Raw genomic sequence first — 10432 nt, 5'->3', positions numbered from 1 at the left:
ACTAGTCTTTAGTAATTATCTTGATTAATATGCGTTAATGCATTGAGGATTAATGGATTAAATTAATCAGGTATTCGTTATGCAATTTTCGTGGTTATTGAATTGCCTATGTTAAATTGAAAGTAAATCCGATTAAATGTCTGTTTTCGAATATTTAATGCATTTTATATATGCTGTTGAAAAAGGAAAGCTGTGTATTTAATCGCAATGGATTAATTGTATTCTGTGGCTTCTGATATTGAAAGGTTAAATTTAATTGATTGAAGAAGTCGATTTTTAATTGGAAAAGCAAGTTATATTGTTGATATTGTTGAAAAGGATTAATTTTATGAATTATTTTGTAAATAAGAGTTTTTATTCCAAAAATGGAATTTTTGGGTCAACTCTTCCATATAACCCAAATTTGGGGAAAAATGGAGGGAGGGGACATTTTTGGATGGAGAAGGAAGGATTTGGGAGCTAGAGATTTGGACTCTTCGGCAGATCTTGCCAGGAATGCGAGATCAGGTAGGATTTATCTCTCAATTTTAGTTTTGTCTGAAATGGAAATGTGAAATCAATCTCAGTTGTTGAAACCGAATTTGTATTGAATCGGAATCCTTTATCAAACCTGGTAGTTGGTTGTTTTAATCCGAACTGTGTTTAAGAAAATATATATGTCTTTCTTTTTTTATTGAACTGTGCGTTTCAACTTAGTTCGGACTGTGCGTGTTTAATCAAATTTATTATCAAAAACCTGAGCTGGGCGAGTTGCTTTGAAACTGGGTTTTGGGGTTCTTTTGTTTTAACTCTAAACTGGGCGTTTGTGTTTACTTCCAACTGTGTTTTTTTTTTTTGTAATTAGCAAAATATTATTTAAGGCCGAACTGTGTGTTCGAAGAAAGTTTCAAATGTTGGATTATCGAACCTGGGCGTGGCATATTTGTTTCTTGTTCGGACAATGTTTTGGGGATGGGAGGCGGGGAGCGGAGCTCCACCCGCTCCCTCTCCCCTCTCCCACTCCTCCTCCTCTCTCTCGCACGTCCCCCTCCGCACGTTCCCCCTCTCGCTAGTGTGAACGGCCATGCCGCGGCACACTGCGGTGGCCGCAGGGCCGCGGTGGTCGCAGGGCGCCGCGGACCTGCGGGCACCGCAGTGGCGCCGCCCACGAGCGACGCTGTGGCTAGGGTTAGGGCACAGCGCCTTCGCCCTTCCTTAAAATGCGTTTTCGTTTAAACAAAGTTTTAAAAAAAAAATCATCATTTTTTTTAATGCATGTTTTATAATGCGTTTTTTTTTGTTAAATGAAAACATAGTTAATGTTTAATGCGTTTTTTTTTGTTGTTATAAACATAGTTAATGTTTAATGCATTTTTTTGTGGTTATAAACGTAGTTGTTAAAATCATTTTTTTTTTAAATGTAATTTCTTTTAGTATTTAAAAAAAAAAGGGGCATGTAATATTTATTATTATCTTAAGGAAAATTATTTTCATGATTAAGTATAATCGGAATTGTAGCTTCGATTTAGGTATTATTGCTTAAAAACAAATAGAGAGTAATACGTTATTTGTAAATCGTTGTAATACGATGAAATTACTATTGACGATGTTAATGCTATTGTAGAACATATCATTTGAGTGATTGAGAAGTAGTGAAATATTTATCGTTGGGCATTTGAATTGAAACGATATGCTTTTGAAATGATTATCTCCATTTAGATTCTTTTTCTACATTTTATTTCCGTAATCCGTATTATGTAACTGGAATTGAAATTATGAATCTGCAGAGATTGAGTTCGAACCAGTGTGTTAATGACGTTTTGATTGGAGTTTAAATATCTCATTTTAGTTGATTAATGGTTGCCTGAATTTGAGATCAGGAATGGGTTAAAACTCATTATGGCTTAAATTGCCTGTTCGATGCTTTGAACCTTGACGAGTTAGAAAACCAAGAGCAACTTATCCCCTTGATGAGGACCCTATCGTATGAAATGATTTGGTGTGCCTGTTTTAGTCCTCGATTTTCGAGTTGACTATTGTTTTGTGATGTTGTCATAATTGATCATATCCCCCTTGTGTGTGAATCGAATGACGATTCGTGGTTAACCTCAGTTGCCAGGTCTCTAGTTAGAGTACCGTCAGTAAGTGATTACCCTTGGGTCGTGTTTGACCTGATGTTTGTATCTTCTTGAACTCCATTCGTCTTGCCATGTGTATTCCGTGGTTTGAGTTCGTCTGAGTATAGTCTAGTGTCGTATGGGAAAGTGGCTTTCGATTGGGGGCCGCGCCCAAAGTGGCTGCTGGATAACCCGTCGAAAGTGAGTCTAATAAGTGACAACCTAAGTAGATTAGAAAATAATTTATAAATAAGATAATGTGCCTCACACATGGGACGAATGCTATCATAGATTTGGCATGCTGTGAGAAGGCCTGAAATGGCAAACCATCTTCCTTGTCTTCACGAGAGGATGTGTGGGTCCACACGAGGCTTGGATGGGCCGGAAGCTCGGATTAGGTTGCCAGGGTGACCCAGTGTATGGGGCCGGGACCTATGAAGACTTGCCATGGTATCCGTACCAGGTTGTGTGATGACACTTGTCCCTACATTCGCTAGTGTGTTGTCGTTTTGTCCTGCTTTGAGTACCTTTGAGAGTCGTCCTTTTTGTCTCTGCCCTTGTGAGTGTCGGTTTCAGGTTAGACCTTGGGTGGTGATGGCTCAGTTTTATGGATGTTCTCATGGACTCTTATGTTATTAGCTTTGATTATGTTCAGCTGGATCCTGTTCTTTGTAAGGATCGTTTATGTATTATTGACCATTGTGGTCGTTGTATATTGCTTATGTATCGCCTTGATGGCTGGATTGTATAGTGTAACCTCTTGTACTCTTAACTTTATTAATTATCAGAGGGGTCTTGCAGTTGCGCAGACCCGGAGATGTAGCCCTTTAGGGGTGAACTCCGAGATCATTATGGTGTTTGTGGTGTATTCTCTTATGTCTCTTTATTCAGCTTATCATGTATGATTAATTTATGTAAAATGGTTAAGTGGATAATTGAAATTAACTATTAATGCTTATATTCATTCTTCCTTGAATGCCATGTGGATCGAATGCATAATTGGTTGAGATGCGGTTTATCGTAATGCATGTGTGAAATCGACCTTTTAATGCAATAAGTTGGAATATGGAATAATGTATCTTAGAGTAATGAATTATACTCAGTTGTTGTTAAGGAGTTTAAATATGCTTGGAAAGATCTTTTATGTTATGATGAAATCCCAGTGTATTAGAATGTTAGATGTATGGTTTGTAAATTTAAATGAAAAGATTGAATGAAGTTCAGGAATGGACCTTAATGGATGAATCCTTGCTTGTGATTTATATTTCCGTCTTTTGAAAGAAATTGTCTTGATTATGAATTATCTCGTTGTTATGATAATTAGCTTATTGGATTAATTGTGTGAGTTAAGTGTATTGTGAAATTTAAGTAATCTCGTTGGGAAACTCTTTAGGTGATAGTTGATGAAGTCTTCCGCTATGTAACCTGAATCTTTGTTATCTTGTTGCATCTGATGTGTTGTAACTTTTTAAAAAAAAATTTGCACTCTATTCTTGTGTTTTGGCTTAATCCCTTCGGGGTTTCCTGGCGGGGCATTACATCGTAGAAGTTCATGATACGATCAAAGCTAAAAGGACAAAATGCCTTTAATGGCCTTTATCCTTCGAACACCCTGCTTGATGAAATCAACATTTAATGATAGATTGTTGTCAATTTAACTACCTCTACTCTTTTGTGTTCTTTATGTTCTAGGAAAGTGGACCACTGAGTATCAAAGCCAAAAGACGTCCATTTTAAATGTTACTCAAGTCCAAATGACAGGACACAAGGAAACTTGTGACAGATTGAAATATGTAGAGGAGTTCTTAATATAGATAGCTTCACTGCAGAAACTTCAACACAAGCACAAAAATCATCTACAGACAGAGAGGAAGAAACTCAGGAAGAAACGGACGCTTCACACAAGTTTCTATAACCTCCATTACAACTTATACAAGTATTCAACTTGCCCTTTGCATGCAAATCGAAGAGGATTTACCAAACAAAATTGAGAATTGATCGCTCTACTGTGGCCAAAAACATTCTAAACCCTTGATAGAAAATTCACCTGGACAAAAGCAAGACAAAAACCTTACCTTGCTTGTACAAAGATCGCTCTGGCGGGGGGGGGGGGCAGGGAGGCAAGACGGTCGCCGCTTGCTCTGGTTTGCTTTCAAAATGAAAATGCATTGTGCTTTTTTTTTTTAATAAAATGCCCGTGGTCGTCGGAATTTTGATGAACACGGGCATTTTTTTTTTTTTAAATCAAATTTTCACACAATGCTCCTTGTCCGTCGGAAACCTCCGTCGGAATTTGACCCCAAATGTATTAGTGAGAGGAATATTAGTGTATTAAATAAATATTAAATATGAACATTTAATTGGTGGACAAATTTGTGTGTCTACAAAACCCTTAAGGAGATGGCTAATTGCATTATTCATGCTTGTTCTCTTGGTCTAGCTTTTTGGGTAGAAGCTATCAGTTGTGCCACACACATCCAAAATTGTGTTCCCCACAAAGCTTTAAAGGGTATTACTCCTTTTAGGCTTGGTGTGGCATAAAATTTATTGTTAGACATTTTAGGGTCTTTGGGTGTCCAACATGGGCTCATATTCCTCTGCAAAAGCACAAGGCATTGGAACCTTAGAGTAGGCCTTGCATATTTGTTGGATATCCTAAGGGTGTTAAGGAATATAGACTTATGGATCCAGAGACACATGAGGTATTCATTGAGAGGAGTGTTCACTTTGAGGAAAGCTCTCCTAGCTTGGCATTTAATCTTCCTCATCCTTCCTCTATTACCCTCAACTTTGACTTGCAGGCTCCACTTGCAGTTGAGGAAGCTCATTCTTCATCTCCTACAAGACCTCATTGGGCTCGACAAATTCTTGAGTCAATGGGTTCTCGTGATGGGGATTCTAGAAGCTAGTTAAGAAAGCAAATGACAAATACTAGGTAAAGTCCTTACAACCTATTTGGGTAGGTCTGGTTAAGGTCTTGATACAATACTTTACTCTTTAGGGGTTGTTCACTATTTATTATGATTACCATTTTTCATTGTTAAACCATTTTTGACATAAACAAAAGGTCTCTTTTCCTTTCTACCTATTGTCCTCCTTGGAAGCTAGTCTTAAAGAACATAACAAAAACTCTTAGGAACCTTTGTCTTCATGAGGGTTTGACCCTCCTAATTTTATAACATTTCAAAGCCCTCCCATCATTCTCTAAGGCGAAAATCCATGTGAAACCCCCTATGAAAATGAAAAAAATGGGATCTAAGGATAATATGGACATAGAGAAAAGGAATGGGGATGAGGAGTCCTTAGATGAGGACTAGGAAATAGAGGATATTGTATCTTCAAAGCGTGAAAAAGGAAATTTTCTCCTTAGGGATGAAGAAAAAAATCATTAAAAAGAAAAAACTTGGGCAACCTTCTCCTAGTCTGCCAAAAGAAGATTTTGTGGCCAAAGAGTTGACTAAGAACCAAAATCTTGGAATGGATAATGATGTGGGTACATGGGTGAAGGCTCCATGGGAGAGGCCCCTTCCCCTCCCTCTTCTAGATAGGCTAATGATGAAAAAATAAATTGCCCAACCTTCCCAAGGGATTTTGCAAAAAGATTCCCCTTTCCTTGGTGGTCAATACAAGAACCCTCTAGACCTTTTAAGCACTACTAGAGCTATAGTGGTTGACTAGTTTCAAATTTCTAAACTATCAACATGTTTGGTCCTTGAAAAGTAAAATGGATGCTTTGGAAAAAGGTTGTGGTATGTCTATTTTGGAATTGGAGATGGTAATCATATTAGAGAAGAAGAAAAAAAAGAATGTTTTCAATTCTTGAGAATGTAGATAAAGATGTTGCTACCTGAAAATGGATTATGAAGGTCGTTTAGGGGTTTTGGAAGAAAAAAAGAAATGGGTTGATGTCAACCTCATGAACCTAGTGAATATGAGCTATAGAACCATTCATATCAGTGTCAAAGGGATTAAAATCCTTGTGGATCAATAGTTGAAAATGCAAGCTTCAAGATCTTGGCACAATATTGTTATTGATCTTGATAAAGTTGATAAGGGTGAGTAGGTCAGTGATGACAATGGCCTTTCTACTTAGACCAAGGGAAATCTCAAAAAGAGCATGGAGCAGGACAAGCTCGAATTACAAGATTTTAAGAACCCCAGATTTTGGACGAGATGGAAGTTGAAGTTGTTGAAGCACTGAAAAATTTGTGTGAATTTTTAATTATTCTTTGCTTTAGGCCTATTGTGTTAGAGGCCTTTTTGTTTTTGTTTTTGTTTTTGTTGAGCTACGATTTGGTTGTGTGTTTCCTGTTGGAATCTCTTTGTACTTAAAATTTTGGGGTCCCTTCAAAACTTGATTTTCTCTTAATGAGAAACAAAAAGTTAATTTAACCTAAAATATAATTCTAAATAAAATTTTCACATATTTGAGAGAATATTTTCTCTATTATTACCCCATATTTAAAGGTGTAATCCATTTTATGTGTGCAAAGATCTTTATATTTTGTCTTTGTGTATAATTATTCTTGTTAAGATTGGAAAAATCATTGTTATAGGCATTTCAACAGAGTTGAATTGAATTATTCACTTCTTCAAATATAAAATAAATATTTAACATTTGTTTTAAGTGATTATTAGACCTAAGGTAAGTTGACCATCTCTATTTTTTATAGATGTGGTGCACATGTACATAATTAAAAATAATTATTTTATCAAAAACACTTATTATATTATGATTCTTGTGCCTTTAACAAATTTATATATAGATCTTTTTATTCAAAAACATATTTATGTAGTCACTTCATCACTCTTTATGCTTAATCATTAACTTAAACAACACATTAATGTAATCACTTTATTACTCTATTACTCTCTTTTTGTTGAATCATTGACTTTAAAATATGCATTATACATAAGAATCATACTTTTATATTCATCTCACCTAGCTATTTAAAATAGATCATCAATTTCATTTCCATCCATTCACATCAATAAATTTCCTTTTTGTTTCCATGCCTTTTTTTTGCTTGATTATTAACTTGATTATCAACTTCATTTTCTTACATTCATATCAATAAATTTTCTTTTGTATTCATGTTATTTTTTTTTCTCTTAATCGTTAACTTCAACCACTATATCATTTATATGTTCTAATCATGTAGCACATGCTATTATTTTTTCTCTTACTCGTTAACTTCAATCAGTACATCATTTATATGTTCTAATCATATAGAATGTGCTACATTTGTACCACCATTAAAATGATTATTTTTTGTATTCTTAAAGTTCCAAATTTTGACACTTATAATAAGAAAGTAAAGATCCAAATCTATTTTTAAAATGTTTTCAAATTATTCAAATAAATTAACATAAATTCGTTTTAATATTATTATAAAAAAATTTCCTTAAAAACATTTCAATTGAGTTCTAACTTTAGAAGTGATGTATCTTTTATTGAGAAGAATCTATTTTCACAATAGACAAGAAATAAAGAATAAAAGATGAAAGCGCTTCCAAAACCCCCTAAATTAAATTTGATCATTATGAAATCATCAATAATTTTAATCAAATTTTGAGCTCCATGACTTTTGTATCATCAACATCTCCCATAAAAGATGAGAGTGCTTCCAAAACCTCCCTAAATTAAATTTGATCATTATGAAATCATCAATAATTTTAATCGCTCCATGACTTTTGTATCATCATCTCTCTTAAAAGTGCTTTCAACATAATTTAAATAAATCAATAATTTTAATCAAATATTGAGCTCCATGACTTTTGTATAATGGACATTTCTCTTAAAAGTGCTTTCAACATAATTTAAATAAATCAATAAAAAATGAAAATTCTTTAGGTAAAAATGTGTTCTTTAGTTAAAAATGTGTTGTAATTAAAAAATTGCATGTAAATTATCATAAAAATTCTTTTCTTAAGCTGAAAATAAAGTTAAAAATGTGAATCAATAAAAAATATGCTTTCTTCTCATCATGAAAATTCTTTAATTAAAAATGTGTTAGTAATTAAAAATAACATGTAAATTCTGTTGAGAGATGAAAGTTGCTTCTAAATACTTATATATTAGATTATTAAAAGAAAGTTAAAAATGTGAATCAATAAAAAAATATGCTTTCATCTCGTCATAAAATTATTTTAGTTAAAAATGTGTTGTAATTAAAAATAACCTGTGAGTTACTTCTATAGTTAAAAATGTGTTCTTTAGTTAAAAATGTGTTGTAATTAAAAATAACCTGTAAGTTACTTCTAAGTACTTATATATTAGATTTAAGTAATTTCTATAGTTAAAAATGTGTTCTTTAGTTAAAAATGTGTTGTAATTAAAATACTTATATATTAGATTTAAGTAATTTTTTTAGTTACAAATGTGTTCTTTAGTTAAAAATGTGTTGTAATTAAAAATAACCTGTAAGTTACTTCTAAATATTTATCTATTAGATTTAAACACTTAATAAGAAAAGAAAGTTAAAAATGTGAATCAATAAAAAATATGCTTTCATCTCATCATAAAAATGTGTTCTTTAGTTAAAAATGCATTGTAATTAAAAATAACGTGTAAGTTACTTCTAAATACTTATAATAAGAAAAGAAAGTTAAAAATGTGAATCAATAAAAAATATGCTTATATATACACAAATGTTAAACTCCAAAAATAAAAAAATAAAAGTTCTAAATATTCATATATTAATATATTTAGACACTTATATATAGACACTTGTTATAAAATTAATATAATAATTCAATACTAAATGTTAAACTCCACAACATTAACACCATCTATGTGATAAGTTTTAAATTCATAACAGAAAAGTAAATAGCTAAATCTATTTTTAAAATACTTAAGAGATGATTTAGAAAAATTCGAGATGATTTAGAAAAATAAACGATATCATAAAGAGTCTTTTTCTTAAAGAAGTAAAGATCCAACTTTCTTAAAATATATTTTGACCTCACGAAGATGTGTTTTCTAATTAAAATGATATAAAGAAAGGAATTAAAATAACTTTTGATCTCACGAAAGTTTAACTATAGAAAAACTCCTGGTGTTATTTATTTATAAATACATAGTACTGTCTACATAGAAACCAAGACAAAAACGCCACCCCAGGTTCACAACCATCAAGTGACGTCCTGCTTTATTCACTTTATATATACTTGTAAAGGCAAGCTCTGGTCTAGGGATTGTTAATGTCTGGCATGGTGAAATTAGTGACTGTGAGAAGAGTGGATGCATAACTCAGTGGATTGAGTGAAGACCTGCACTGGGCAATGCAGTTTTGCCTTCCACAGTAGGCATCACTATCCCCACACCAGTTGAACTTACTGCAGCACCTCCCTGGGCTGCAATATATTCTTCCTGCTGGGCTGCATGTTGGCTCACCCTCCACACTTCCCCCCATCATCATCATCACTATCACCATCACTATCACCATCACCATCACTTTCTTCATCTCCATCTTTCCTCACTCAATCTGCACAACAAACACAATCATCACTACAAACAACTGTTTCTATCAAATATGAAATGAATATATGTAAACTGAGCTAAGCTTAGACTTACATAAGAAATGTTTGTATCAATCTGAGAAGAATATATGTAAACTGAACTAAGTATTGGTAAGAGAATACATTCATACCTTTAGGAAACGTAATAATAAGATTGATCTCTTGCTTACTTGCTTTGCTGCCAGGCTTAGAAGATTGATTGTCTGTGTTGAGACATGGGAATGTATTTATAGCTCAAAAATGGAAGCCAGATGTCTGTAAAGGAAGAAAGAAAGGAAGGATAAGGATTTTGAACTTCTCCGTTTTAACGGGTGGCATCTCCACCTCACACATTCTTGGGACGTGTAAAAGAGGAGTTTGAATTTTAAGGATTACCTCTCTTTGACTTGACTAAAGGTTTACGCTTCTAGGCTACGTGTTATAGCTATTTGAGCTCGTGTCCTCACCAAGCATTTTTGGACGTGTGAACTAGTATAGCATGACATGTTTCATTTGAGTGTTGCCCATTCAAATAATTATTTAAAATACATACATGTTCACAAAGTATTCAATTTTTAGTTTGATGCCCATTGGAAGTTTTCTCAATTAATTTATCTTTGGATTGGCTTTTTTTTTTTTTCGCTACTTTATAGCTAAGATCTTTTATGGCACTCATGATGTTGCCAAGCTTACCCTCTTCCTTTGGTTGTTTTTAGTGATGTTTACTTGGATATTGTAGATCATTGTGTAGAGAGATTGAGGATCTCTATTTCTCAATTTATATCTATCCTAGGGTCATAAGCATCGGAGTAGAATGCTAGACATATGGATTCATT

General features: G+C 33.5%; 1 long non-coding RNA gene across 1 annotated transcript; it reads right to left on the bottom strand.

The window, feature by feature from the left end:
* Positions 1 to 9132: 9132 nt before the first annotated feature.
* On the bottom strand, positions 9133 to 9868 carry LOC131065791 (uncharacterized). Its single transcript, XR_009111473.1, has 2 exons — positions 9749 to 9868; positions 9133 to 9583 (listed from the first exon to the last, which is right to left on the bottom strand). It is a non-coding gene; the product is annotated as an uncharacterized LOC131065791 (long non-coding RNA).
* Positions 9869 to 10432: the final 564 nt, after the last annotated feature.

Source organism: Cryptomeria japonica, chromosome 6 (assembly GCF_030272615.1).
Source record: "Cryptomeria japonica chromosome 6, Sugi_1.0, whole genome shotgun sequence".
NCBI classification, from domain to species: domain Eukaryota; kingdom Viridiplantae; phylum Streptophyta; class Pinopsida; order Cupressales; family Cupressaceae; genus Cryptomeria; species Cryptomeria japonica.
The sequence above is the reverse complement of the archived record's forward strand: the minus strand, read 5'-3'. Positions and strand labels throughout refer to the sequence as shown.